The following is a 14,799-nucleotide window of genomic DNA, read 5'->3' as shown; positions in this document are numbered from 1 at the left end:
GAAACCAAAAGAAAGTCCTGCCACTAAGGAGAGAGCTATGAGATACTGTATCTCAAAGATATTGCAGCTAATGTTGTGGCAATTCAAATCGTTTTATGAAATAAATATAATTGTAGTTGAATAAGGAATAGAATAGAATAGAATAGAATAGAATAGAATTTATGAAATAAATATAATTGTAGTTGAATAAGGAATAGAATAATGAAAAACACTTCTACTTCAACAAGTAATTAAAATAAATTTAAAAGAAATAATTTTATAATATTTCTAAAATTAGAAAGTTATAAAGAAAACCATATTTTATAACGAAGCAATTTTTTTAGGTTTATAATTTTACAAAGGAAATAGTATCAATTTGAATAAGCTGAAGTTTTATATTTTTTTTAAACATTATTAATGTATTTTGATTAATCTTTAAAGACCCACTAAAAGATTCTTTAAATCTTTTGCCAACGTCTGCTTTGTCTTAACAATTCGTTCTCACATATTAAGCGCGAAATTGCCTACAAAAAATTATTTTGATTTTATTGAAAAACTAATCACTATAATTTGTCAGGCAATAATAACAGACATAATTTGCAGCCAACAAGCAAACTATAATCTAGCAATTTGCGAGCAATAATGTAATCAGTAAATTGCGTCTACACTTTCGGCGTCCAAACAAAAAACCTGAGACCAAAAGCGGTCCGGAGATGCTACACAAATCGAAAAAAAAACAGCAACAGCAAAAAATAAATAAGAGGAAAAACATAAATATGAGTATAAATCTACGTGCCAGTCAGAAAAATAATAAAACACCGTCTGGTCGAAGAGAGCAAAGTGTGGCTTAGCGATTGAGCCTAAGGAAACCACTGTGGTTGCAAATTGGTTAGAAAATATTCCTAAAATATAACTATAAAATTAAATAAATTAAATTTAAAATAAAGAAATGATTCGAAAAATATTTTAACCATCTAAGAGCTAGTTAACATACGATAGTAAATTTACTAAATGAAGAAATATATTAATAACTAAATCAGATAGCTAATTCTAATAACCAATTTTGAAGCTCCCGAATAAAGTATAAATTTTCATTTATAGATTTTTTTAGACCTAAAATATAATCCCTAATTTCATTGTTAGTATTTTTTAAACTCAAATTTGTCCATTTTGGCCCACTGCTTTTGCCACTTTGCCATTGACAGCGTTGATGTTATCGCCTTGGTTTAAGCCAAAAGCGAAAAAAAAAAATATATATATAAGAAAAACTGAAGACGAAGCGACGGTGACGTTGGCTTTCAACTGTGGGAATTGTGAGAGAGGAGGTGAGGAGAAAAAATATATCTGCTTGCCACCTTAAAAGCCCCAGACAGCCTCAAAGAGTTCTTGGCCAAGTCAATATAATTGACTTATCTGCGCTGCATTGTTCTTGCCTTTTGGGGCCGAGACGAGTTGTTGCCATGGCTTTAGATTTTTTTTTTGTTGTTTTTGTTATTGGCCCCACCGAGTTTCGCTCCCTTCTGCGGTTGTGTTTTTTGAACATAATGAAGCTCGCTGGCCTCGTATTTGACTTATTGCGGTCGAAACCCGCCGCCGCCGTCGAAGATGTTGCACGAAAAAAAATCACAAGAAATTCATTGATCGATGGCGACGGCATCGCGAGAAGCGAAAAAGCACGTGAAATATTGGACTCTCTGGAAGGTGGATATCGGGGAAAATCAGAGGGGGAATGCGGCTGGTCAATAACTATTGAGATTGATTGAGATTGCTTTGCGGTTAAATTGAAAGCAAAGCAGCGGGGGCAACAGAGACTATTTCAGATTATGCAAAATAAAAAACCATAAAATAACACTGAAATTGCGTAAGCCGACTTTGAAATACCTATCAATAAGTATCCAATCAGTATGTATATATATTCTAGACATCCTTTAGTTTATTAACTATTTTATGTAGAAAATAATAGGTATACTTCTGAGCTATCTAGTTTTATGGAGACAACTTCCTTTATGCAAACAATTTTCAATTAATTTTTTTCTGCACTTTTACCGCCACAAAAAAAAGGCTCAAATTATTAATTTCAACCTCAATTTCCTTGCACGGTAAATTTTCCACTCAAGCGACAAGTCAAGGCCCATCAAGAGCAAAAAGTCAAAAGCAATTTATTTGAACCCTAACCCAAAGGAGAACTGACTTCTCAACGCACGTCTCCAGCATTCGATGTAGACAATAATTTGCCCCAATGTCCGTCCGTGTTTACATTCCCTGGGATGCAGCAAAACGAATTGTGAAATTAAGAATTTGAAGCCTTCAATGAATTTGCATGCCAGGCATTCGTGTGTGGCAAATATTTAAACAATTTCTCATTTATTATATTTCCGTTGAAGTATCTCGAATTTTAATTTCAAGATGTTTGCCTCAAGATGGTCAGAACAGGGGCTTACTTGGAGGGATGAGTCTTTGATTTTGGGATAGTTTAATCTTCCTTTGACAATATTAAATATGATTCTTTAAAAGAGTAGGTTAGTGATGTGTACTCCTTATTGTTTTAACTCATCCTTAAATGCTCGTTTCCTATTTAAACCCTGGAAATATGTTTCGTATTATTTTAACTCATCTTTAAATGCTTCTTTGCAAATTTAAACCCAAAACTTATGTCCCTAAAGGCGCCTTGATTTTATGACCCTTTCAGAAAGTTAGCTACCTACGCCTCTGCCTCATAAATCTTCATCGGTTTTGGGTTTTTCTTGCACTTATTTTTGCTCTCGACCCGGGCCAACGCCTTGTGGTCGCTTTGAGACCGGGGCCAGAGATGAAATGCAATGAAATGAAATCTTTATGAATGAAATTTCTGCTTAATGCATTCGTCTCACCCAAATGGCACATGTGAGCAGCATGTGTGTGGCTCATGCAGACGATGGGTATGAAGTAAGTATAAAAAGCAGAGGGTCAGTCCGTCTTGCAACTTGGAAAATATTCCTTTTGCCTCTGTCAAATGTGCATGCCATGTCCATGCCCCGTTTCTTAATTGAGGCCTCTCGGTCTTCTCCTCGACATTTGGCATTTCGTTTCAGTGGCAATGCAGAATATGTCACTTCTAATGGAATTTTCTGTCCGCACAAAATATGCAAACAACTTCCGACCGAGGGCGGCGGAAATTTGTTTAAATGCAACCGAAGGCCTTGTTGTTGCATTATAATGAAAAAAAAAAAAACCAAGCAACCCCTTTTCCCTTTTCCATTTTTGCCATCCATATTTTCCACTGCATTCCGTTGCTAATTGAGGACAATTAAAATTTATTAGCTGGCAAGAGCAATTAAATGCAGACACCCCGTCAGTGACTGAGGGATTTTATTATGTTTTAAAAAAAGATTATAATTCAAATGAGTACGAAAAGTTTCAGTTAGATTACTTCACTAAATTGCTAGAAAAGTTTAAAATGAAATAATGAGCATTTTATATTTATTTATGTGTTTGCAAGTTTACTTTTTTTATACCTTTGCTGGGTATTTTCATTCTTGCCAGAAGCTTGTAGCAATGAGAAGGAGTCATTTCCGACCCTTGAAACCGTTTATCTTCTTGATCAGCATCAACAGGAGAATCTTTCTAGCTATGTTCAGAAAAAAATTAATTTTTGAAAATTTTTGAAAATTTTATAAGGGGTTACATCGTTAAAATGGTCAAAAATTTATCAAAAATTTTAATTTTGTAAAATTATCATTTGAGTATGCAGATTTATTAACATAATGAAAACTAACATAAAACAGCTTTCCGAATTAAAATTAATGATTTTTTGGCTTAGTTATGAGGTTTTTAAATTTTGATTTGTCGAAAAAAGTGGTCATACAAAAATATCGATAAATATTAATTCAAAGACCTCGGTTTCCCGATTTTAGTTTTCTTTCTTGTAATATTTTTTTAAAAGTTGGAAATTTGAGGAGAGTGTACTTAGTTTCCTACAATAATTACCAATTAACTAAAATTGAACCTTTTATTTATTCTCAACGATATGTCCTATGATTGACATTATTACTCTTGAAAAAACAATGAAATCCAAGCTCCTGAATGACACAACTATTGATGTCAAGCTTCCCCCTTGACTGGTTTCAATAAAACTTCCAAAAAACAATGTTCCACCTACATCAAAAATTAGTATTTTGAGGGTACTTGTAATTCTGAAGAGCAGAACAAACCTAATTCTTTGATAACAATAATAATGCTATCCTTAATCATTATCCCATGAAACTTGCTTGTCAGGGCTTATACAAATAATGTATCCGCCGGTTTTGTCGAGTATCTCGGCCACTCTGACATCCTTTAGCTAGCTCCCTGTGGGTTAAGCTTATAACTCTAATAAGCTTACATCAACTCATATTCTGAATAATTGCATTTGCCCTGCCATTGTGGAGAGTCACAGGGGTCAGAGTAGCTTCCAGCTTCCATTCCCGGCTCCCTCATCCACTTGACAATCAATCAATCTTAAGTGGAGAGCTGGCAAAACGAGATCCAGCATCCAGTGGGAGATTTATGGATGGGGGCATTAGCTGCTAATCTGCATACTGTGTCAAATGGCAATGTGCAGCGGGTTTTTTAGTTTATTTTTCTCTCTTTCTGTTGATGTGGCCAAGTGGCACTTGCAACAAATTGGAGATGAAGCCACAGCTGCGGGTGGCAAATAAAAAGCAAGCTTCAAACGGGGTTTTCTAATTTAACCTAAGGGAGAGCATCTTAAATTTTTTGTTTTTTTTTCGCTTTTTATATTTTGCAACTCTTGACGCACTGCAGCAGCAGCACCAGCTTCAGTTTCAGCAACAAAAACAATGGAAAATCAATAGGATTTGCAGCCCCAAGCAAAAATCATAGTCTGTGATCTGATGTCTCGGCTCCGGGTGATTGCCCTCTTTGCCGGTTGCTGCGGTTGTTCTCGGTCCTCTGAATGAATCCATCCTCCTCCTCCTCGTCCTCCGGATTCCCGGACTCTCTCCCGGATACCCGCCCCCGTGTGGCTCTCCACTTCCTCCTTTGACAACAGTTCCGGCATCATGTGTGTGTGTGTATGAGTGTGTGCGTTAGGGATATTTATGTGTGTGCGCTCGCGCATCGCATCCTTTTTATTGCACAAAAGCAGGATACACTGGGGGAAAGCCGGAAGCTATTTAAAATGTGATAAGAAATTTGTTGAAAAAATTTGGTTCTTATTTTATGTGGAATTTTAATATAGAAGGAACACTAATCTTTATAGGAAGATATTTAAAATGAAATTAGAAATTTGTAAACATAATGAAACTTTTATCTTTTATGGAACTTTAATATTGAAGAAATAACTATGGCATATACTAAATATTTTACATTACAAATTATCTTAATTAAGTTTTTTATCTACAAAAAATAGGCATCCTTAATGGCTATATGTAACTTTATAATATAATATTTTTCTCAGTGCCTGAGTGGTATAGAACAGACCTTCCGGGGGGTTGGGCAGCTGAGGGTGGTGACGACAAATGGCAAAAAAAAAGGGGACCAGAGCGGCGTGTGCGGCAATACTTGTGACAAATCTGTAGGAACATAACAACAACAACAAAAAAATGCAGATGTACGAATACGAACATGAGGGGTGATCCATACAGTCCACATACAGGAAGGAGCAGAACGTACGAGCTGCGGTCTGGCGCTATAAAAATGTAAAATTCATTCAGGGAACATCAAGAAGACGGTACGCGACAGCAACAACGTGACTGCGCATAAATACGTGAAGGAACAAAGAGAAAGGATGCAGTCAGAGACAGAGAAAGAGAGAGAGAGTGGGAGAAAGAGAAAGACAGGGAGGGAAAGGAGTCCAAGGAAATCGATGAATTTCTAAGGATAATCATGGGCATGTCTTTGTTTCAATAAAATATGATAGATTCAGCATTCAATAAATTAACTAATATATTTGTAATATTTTAATTCACTTTAAATAGTCCCTAAATTATTGCAAATACAAAAATAATTCAAAAAGGTGTTCCAATTATTCAAATATTTTTTTATGTGATTAATCCATAATCCATAATCCTCTTATTTATTGACATAATTTATTAATTTATCTCTGCGGAAACTAATATTGCTTTAGTTAATTTATATTTTTATATTTTCCACATTGCCTTTTTAATGGTTATTTTAAATATTTACTTTCACCACACTTTTTCCAATCGATTTAATAAATACATAAAATCCGGGCTAACATCTTCCCCTGGGCATTCCACTCGCATCTGGTATTTATTTAGGTGTTCCAAATGCTGAATTTATTCACACTTTTATTGTTTTAACGGATTGAAAACGCTTGCCAATTAATTCTCGTTCCCATTTGGGACATTTATGCGACGGATTGGTTCCCAATTTAATTAGTGTTTGAGGCTTTTGGACCCTAAAATGTGGCACACAGTTGCTGAAAGAAAATAAACGACAGACACAATAATACTCGGGTGCGAACACTGAACCGCGAACTGTAAACAAATGCAAATATTTAACCTTGATGCTACATTTTGCATATTTACAAACACATCTGCAGCGACCCTCCTACATACACAGAGGAAAATAGGAAATATAATAAATATAACTTTTTTAAAGGGTTATAAAAAGAAATATAGAGAATAGAGAGAATTTTAAGATATAAACAGATTTAATAAATCTAAGCCATCTGCTAAGAAATTTATGTAATTATTCCAAAAATATTAAGGAACGACTTCGACATGTTCAACTTAAGAATTTTAAATTAAATATTGAAGTACGTTTATTTTAAATAAACATTTCAAGATCTAGGAAATGTTTATCAAACAATAAAAAATAAATTTTATATATATAAATTTCAGTGCAAATTCAATTATTTTCGAAAGCGTATGCCCAAGTTGAATGGCCTTTTGCCTATGACGGTCACTGTACCGAGGCACCCTCTCACCTTTGAATTGATTTTGTTTCAGTTCTCGCCCCTCATCGATTGCAATTTTTACGTTCTACATTGTTTGTTTTGTATTCTGTTGGGTGTTTTCTTCTTCCTATTTTTGTTCCTCCATTTTTTGCTTCTATTTGTTTTTTGCTTAATTCAATTTTAGTGCATTGCACTTTTTGTGCTGACGCTGACGCCGGAAGTGCAGGCGGAAGGTGATGAAAGGGGTGGAGCAGCGGCAGTTTGAGGTGCGGTACTTCCCCTATTTCTTTTTATTTTTTTTTGTATTTTTTTAGTAGTCAGACAGTCATGGGTTGTAGTTGCCATTTGCTGGCGTTGAGCCAACATTTCTTGCTGCCCGAATGTGTTTTAGTTGCTCATGTTTCGTTGCCTCATAAGTTTTTGGCACATTTCATGCTTAATTCAGTTCCATTGTTGAACATTTCTCGTTAGCTGAAATAATGTCCAAAAGCCTCGTTTCTGGGTTTTATATCACGAACACTTGCGGGAAATATATATTAGAATTGGGTGTATATGTTTGCCATTTTGTTGGAAAAATAAATTTGCAAATATTTCGTTTGATCGGCTTAAAATGTGGCATTGTGGGTGAATTCTTTAAATTATTTTTGTTTTATAATTAAAGCTTAGGCTCTTTGTGGTCAAATTTGTGTGTTATTTTTCTATAAAGTGTTGAATCATTTATTTTATATTTTTTCCTAGGGTTAAGTCACAGTCCTTGCTCTCACTTACTACGTCCATTGCATGCAAAACGCAATGTTAATCCAGGCACACAAAATTGCTTAATCGTCTTTTCCAAATAAAAGTAATCAGCAATTGCCTCGAGACCTGCATTTTTCCCCATTTAATGGTACCATCGAAGAATTCGCTTTGCACACGCAAAATACGGAGTATACCTTTGGAGAGAAGCACACAGAAGCCACCGCAAAAAGCCAGACAAAAGTCTGCAAATTTAATTAAGGCGTTACCTCTATTCAACACCTTGCAGGCGTTCACCAAAGAGAGGAACAAAAAGTTAATTTCTTCCCCGGTGGAATTCCCGGAACGAAGACACCGGGAAAGAAAAGAGAATGGGGTTCGGTTGGAGGTCCTTCCTACATTTAATTGCTTAAAAGCTTCGACCATATTCGGTACGCTCCGAAGAGCCGAAAGCACTTTTGATCAACTAAAATTGTTATTACATGGCAAAGAGGCGGACAAAGGCGAAATTTTTCGTTATTTGTACCTTTCCTCCAGGGAATGCCACTTAATGGCATTATAATGGCCAATTGTTCTGGCCGGCAAAAGGAAACTATTGTAAATAAGGGGAAAATTCGATTTGTATTCGTTGGGAATTAGATTCTGATAGCTTGAGTTATTAGAAAGGGAAAATTGTTTGATGTTATTATTAGCTGGGGTTCTATAAATTCATTCGCATTGGTAGTATCTTATTCTTTTAAAAATCACTATAAAATATTAACATATTTGTATTAAACTTGTAGGAGTATTCAGTATAATATTCTCCTTAAATTTATGCTTATAAATTTTACCAGTGAAGCTGCCTTAACTATGATTAGGCCGCATCTTAAATGTGGCACGCAGCCAGCTTGGCTATCATCATTTTAGACCAACCCATTCCCGCACCTCTAAGATCGCTTACCTGAGTTATCATTATCGCTAAATTCCAGCAGGTTTCTCCCTCTGACCATACCGACCAACCAGTCTTGAGGTCTCTCCTCAAGGGGGCGTGTCACCAAAAGGCTGCCCCTGTGTTAACACGTAATTTGTTGGCCAGACTAAAGGAGGAGGAGAAGAAGGCAGTGAGTATCAGGTTGCTCTTTACCTGGAGTGTGTGTGCCCGCCTCCGGTGTGTGTGTCTGTCTGAGCCTTGCCTTCTCCTGGCTACTGTATGCTTACGCTTCTTGCGTTCGGGCTTCTTTTCTGATATGCAAATATTTGGATCGCATGCATTGTCTTTGTGTGCGCAAAAAAAAAAGAAGAAAAGAAATCCTTTGGCGCATGGCAAAAAAAAAGGGGGAAACCCACATAAATAAGAAAAGAGTGCGTAATGACTTTATTTATGACTCGGACTGAGACAATAGCCCTGGGGAGTTGAGATACCGAACCGAATGCGATATTTGCATGCCAAAGTCATTCTCATCCTTTTGCGAAAGTGTTGACAGGCCATAAATACTCCCAGGACACGCCTTTTTAATGAGTTTCAGCCTTTTGATTTTTTCACGCGAATTTCATCTCGAAATTATACTTTATTTTTCGGACCAGACTGGAGCTCCAATTTAAATAGCAAAATAAGCGAACGAGCCAGCAAGCCAATTAATCATTGTCTGCTCAATTTTTCATTGTCACCAAGGAGGGGGTTGGATTTTTGGCTGGGTTTCCTCCCTATTTCATATTTGATGAAGCACTCTCGTGTCATCCATTCTGTTGCCATTTCAGAGGGACATATAGACCAGATTTTCGGTACCCGCCCAGAGAAACAGAATCCTAAATCCTAAATCCCAAAGCGTGTTCACCCCTCCATTGGCCACTGTCTGGCATTTTATTTCCTCTTAAATTTTTCTACCTGGTATGGGGAGATTTCGGGCCATTGTTGTGTGTGGAGTGCCACGCGTTGGTGCCACAATAATAAAACTCTCCTCGAAACCGAATGCGAGTGTGTGTGTCTCTCTCTCATCGGCTTTGATGAAGTGGACTTGGACATGAGGACATGAGGACATGAGGAGTTCGCCAGTTCCTAATTCCCTTTATCATGTTCCCATTTAGGGCTGGCTTTTGTTTAGTTTTTCACTTGCATAATTTCCTTGGGGTTGCCCGCAGTTCCTGGTAAAATATCAAAATAATTTTTGAATTAAATTTCTTTTTTAGGAATTCATGGAAAAACTAGAAAGGAAGCTAACTTCGGCACACCGAAGTTTATATACCCTTGCAGATTGAAATTCAATCACTAGGAATTCATTTACCTATAAATTTTATATTTATAGTTTTATATAAACCGTTTTGCATTTTCCTCTATTTCTAATCATCGTTTGTATGGCATCTATATGATATAGAATATTCATAAAATTTTAGACAAAATTCAAGTTTAATATATATTGGCTAAATATCAAATTTGATGAAAAACTGTTGAAAACTGGAAAAGTTATAGTTATTTTTCTTTAAATATTCTGATCGTCCCTATGGCAGCTATATATATACATATATAGTCCACCGATTCGCTATGCTCCGACTAATGTACTAGTAAAATTATATTGAAGAGTAACTCCATAGTTTCATTGAAATAGCTTAAATTTGTTGCAAAACAAATCTCGCACATCTGTACATATAAGTCCCAACTTGTTCTAACATCCCCGGAACGAAGTGACTTCTGGCAGCCACGTCTCAGATATGTGTTGTGTTACAAAAGTTGCAAGTCATTGTTTACTAGTGTTCAAAGTGAGTGACTAATCATACATACTTACTGGTTATAGATACTTACTGATCATAGTTACTTACTGGTCATAGATACTTACTGTTCGGAGATACTTAATGTTCATTGAAACTTACTGGTCATAGATAATTACTGATTAAGTTCTATAAATCTTCCGATTGTTCCTATGGCAGCTATATATATACATATATAGTCCACCGATTCGCTATGCTCCGACTAATGTACTAGTAAAATTATATTGAAGAACAACTCCATAGTTTCATTGAAATAGCTTAAATTTGTTGCAAAACAAATCTCGCACATCTGTACATATAATTCCCAACTTGTTCTAACATCCCCGGAACGAAGTGACTTCTGGCAGCCACGTCTCAGATATGTGTTGTGTTACAAAAGTTGCAAGTCATTGTTTACTAGTGTTCAAAGTGAGTGACTAATCATACATACTTACTGGTTATAGATACTTACTGATCATAGTTACTTACTGGTCATAGATACTTACTGTTCGGAGATACTTAATGTTCATTGAAACTTACTGGTCATAGATAATTACTGATTAAGTTCTATAAATCTTCCGATTGTTCCTATGGCAGCTATATATATACATATATAGTCCACCGATCCGCTATGCTCCGACTAATGTACTAGTAAAATTATATTGAAGAATAACTCCATAGTTTCATTGAAATAGCTTAAATTTGTTGCAAAACAAATCTCGCACATCAGTGCATATGATTCCCAACTGGTTTAAACATCCCCGGAACGAAGTGACTTCTGCCAGCGAAGTCTCAGACATGTGTTGTGTTACAAAAGTTGCAAGTCATTGTTTATTAGTTTTCAAAGTGAGTGACTAATCAGTTGTAGATACTTACTGATCATACTTACTTACTAGTCATAGATACTTTCTGTTCAGAGTTATTCGCTGATGGCATTGAATTACTGATCACAGGTATTTACTGGTCGTAGATACTTACTTGCAAACTTCTAACTGTAGTTATAATACCCTGGAAGGGTGTAATGGAAACAAGTTTTTTGGCCTTTTACAAAGTTGGTGTTTAGCTACTAAATGAGTTGTAAATGTTTATCATTGTTATTCAAAATATAAGGGATGTACAAAAGGGGAGAGTGCGAAAGGAACAACCCTCAACTATAAAGAGAGTTTAAAAATGAATTTTTAAATTATTATTAATTATATTTTATGCATAAGTAAATATTTTCTGGGCAAACAAATTTTAATGCAATTATGCTCTTAGAAAATACTATATGCACTCAGGTTTGCCATATTTTCAAATTCCTAAGATTGTTAGCCATCAAAATTCTTCAGTGACCATTAAAATCAATTTAATAACCTTTATTTAAACGACTCAATTCGTAAAATTCAATATTCCCCTGATTGCCACTAACGTAAAATGCCAGAAAAAAAAACAAAAGAACAGGCAACAATAAGTACATAAATTTCCATAAATCGGATGGCAATAAAAGTGAAGTGGAAAGCGTCAAAGAAATCGCCAGTTCAAATATGACGACAACTTTTTGTTTGTGCGGGTGAAGCGAGAGTAAATAAAATATGAAAATGTGAATTTTAATTGCATGCCATTGGGTAATATACCACGAAGGAGAAATCAATAAAGCGCCCCATTGGCAAACAGTCAACAAAAGCGAGTTGGAATGGAGAGGCAAATATATCGATGGCAATTAAAGCTTCATTAGTCAACATTCAGTTGACATTCAATCCAGGGAAATTTTTGGGCAAGCCACAGACAGACCCTAATGTATGCAGTTACTTGGGTTCGGTCTTTTATGAGCTTCGCTACTGAAACTTGTTAAAAACTGTTGCCAGCAGTTAAAAATCTAATAAACAATAAGTCGGCAACGCCTTGAGTTCGAATATATTTCTTTGTCCATTCGAAAATGTATTCACACTCGAGTTCTTTTGGGCTAACACTCTGCAGGTGGTCTCTTGGCGTTGATTTTTAATCGATTTTAAATGACTTTAATGCGGGGACAGCCCGAGGTGATGCTATGCGGGGGCGTTGCCTTAGCTTTATTATTTTTATTTTTTATCTTTTTGGGGACTTTAAATTATTCCTTTGCAATCAAAGTCTTTCGAATGCATTCTGCCTATGTAGAAAGTAGGCCAGATTGATTTCACTAACTGATCTTTATGTCAAAATCAAAGATACATTTCCATCAAGTTCCATAAAAAAAATATCCCTAGAGCAGCTTCCAAATATTTATGCATATCATTTGGCGTCATTCTATTGCGTGCCCTTTGGCTGCCATGACGCATCAATCAATCGAATGCTTGAATAAATAAATATAAAACACACGGAATTCCAGCATCACATATTCATTTATGCCGAAATGTAGAGCTATGCATTGGAGGAGCCCTTTTATTCCAACATATTGTATCGCGTTTTATCTTCGCTTTTAATTAAGTGACACTATGAAAAATACAACAAAATAACGAAGAAAGAAACAAAGTTTTTTGTAGTTTTTATCCGGCAAAACGGAGAAACAAAAAACCAAACTGTGTCTTGATTAATCACAGAGTGGGCCATTTCAAATGAATTTTAACACGCAGAAGCAACCCGAAAGATGCCGCCAATCAAATTAGGGAAGACAAAGGAATGATTTTGTTGGAAGCTGAAATGATCAGAGGAGAAACAAAAATCTATAAAAAATCGTTTGCCAAACAAATTGTAAATGATTTATAAGGCTTACATCCCGAGCTTGTTACCCCCGAAACTATGGGTTTATTAGCGTCAAAAGCGAGTTATGCAAATTGGCCGACATTTCGATAATTTGTTTGGTAGTCAACTCCGTCAACTGATTAGCAGATCGCACAGATATGGCTAAGGTTTTTCGGTTTTTATTATCGTGTCTCCGCTGCCGGGGACATTTTCATAGCTAATTGCAATTAAGATGTCGCTGAAAAGATAACCCAAAGAGGTGAGAAATAAACATATGCTTTGCGGGCATTTTCAAATTAGGAGAGACGTCGTTGAACAATTTTAAATGGGTATTGATTTTTGGGGTACAAATTTGGGAGGACTTAAATAATATGCTGTTCTATTTGATACAAATATTAAAAAGGTTCATTTTATTATGAAATTTATTTGCTTCTATTTAAGTTCAACTAAAGAACCCAATGTATATTACGCTTCCAGATTATTATTTTTACTTTCCAATAGTACAAAATAATTGATCATGCCTACTTAATTTTTAAAGAATACTTCCTGATGTTTCGCATCATTAATAATACTCGTTACACACGTGTAATTCCAATTATTTTTCTTTAGCTGCATTTTCTATATTATTCTCTATGTATGCATCAGGTAATCACCTCGGAATCATTTGTCAACGCATACCAGTCACACCCAATAATAAGTGCAGGCTATATAGTTATAAGATCATTAGCAAACAATATTTTCCCCCTATCCACACCGACAATTGTTGGACCAGAAATCCTCCTCGTTGAGAGCAAACGCGTAAAAAGCAAATAAAAACCATTGTCAACACATTTTGGGATATATTTTTTTCCGAAATGGTCAATAGCCAAAAAGTCGGCGGCGCCTGTGCAGCTGTTATGAAAAACTCGGGAAAAGCAGGGAGAGAAGAGAGAAGACCTTTTCCCCTTGGCTTACCCAACTTTAGGTAGCAAAATTACAGGGTGCGTGCCGTTGTCGGATTAGAGGGTAAAGAGCCTGGGCTGTGGCGTGTTGCACATGGAGTAATTAAAATAATTTTCTCAATGAAATTTCTGTGTGTTTTCAAGGCCAGCCATGTGTGGCACACACATACACCTTTCGGGGGGTGGAATTGTGAGGGAACTTTTGGAATTACGTGGAACCTGGGACAATGCATTTGCCGAGGCGTTATGTAGAGCGTGTCAAGGGAATATCAAAGAGCAACCGAAAATCCCACATCCTGTGCAAAGTCCTTGACTCAAACAGGCTGTGACATTGTGGCCCTTGCAGTTTCCCTCCCCCTCTCTCTGCCTCTGGCTCTCACTCTGGAAATATTTCGAATTATAAATATTTTTGCTAATATCATTAAAAAGTTTTTGCTTTGTGCAACATTCTCAATGTTCTTTGAGCTTCAGCTGGCTGCCGCCTGCCACACGGCAATTAAAAACTCAAAAGTTTACAAATTTCTAAAGCTCAGCTGGGAGAGTGATGATGATGATGATGCAGTCTAAAAATTGTTTTTTACAAACTAACAGTTTTGTGTTTCAGAAGGAAGGTAATTTAAATAGAAGTTTCAGTTAAATGAACAATGATTTACACTTTAGTAAATGCAAATTTGGGAGTTTTTTAGTAATAACCTTCAAGGGCTTAATAAATAATTAAGAGGCTTACTCAAATGTGTAATTTATTCACAGTCACATATCTAGTCAGATATTATCAGTTCAATAAGCCAAGATTTAAATAATTTATTATCCTGTGCAGTCATTACT

The 14,799-nt window shown here is 35.9% G+C and overlaps 1 protein-coding gene across 5 annotated transcripts in view; it reads left to right on the top strand.

Annotated features, from left to right (window-relative positions):
* Nucleotides 1-14,799, top strand: part of CadN (neural cadherin) — a 117,057-nt gene that overhangs the window by 3,708 nt on the left and 98,550 nt on the right. The window lies entirely within an intron of this gene.

This window comes from Drosophila serrata, unplaced genomic scaffold (assembly GCF_035046125.1).
Source record: "Drosophila serrata isolate PLE 108 unplaced genomic scaffold, ASM3504612v1 contig_275, whole genome shotgun sequence".
NCBI lineage: Eukaryota > Metazoa > Arthropoda > Insecta > Diptera > Drosophilidae > Drosophila > Drosophila serrata.
This window is presented reverse-complemented; position numbering and strand designations above follow the sequence as displayed.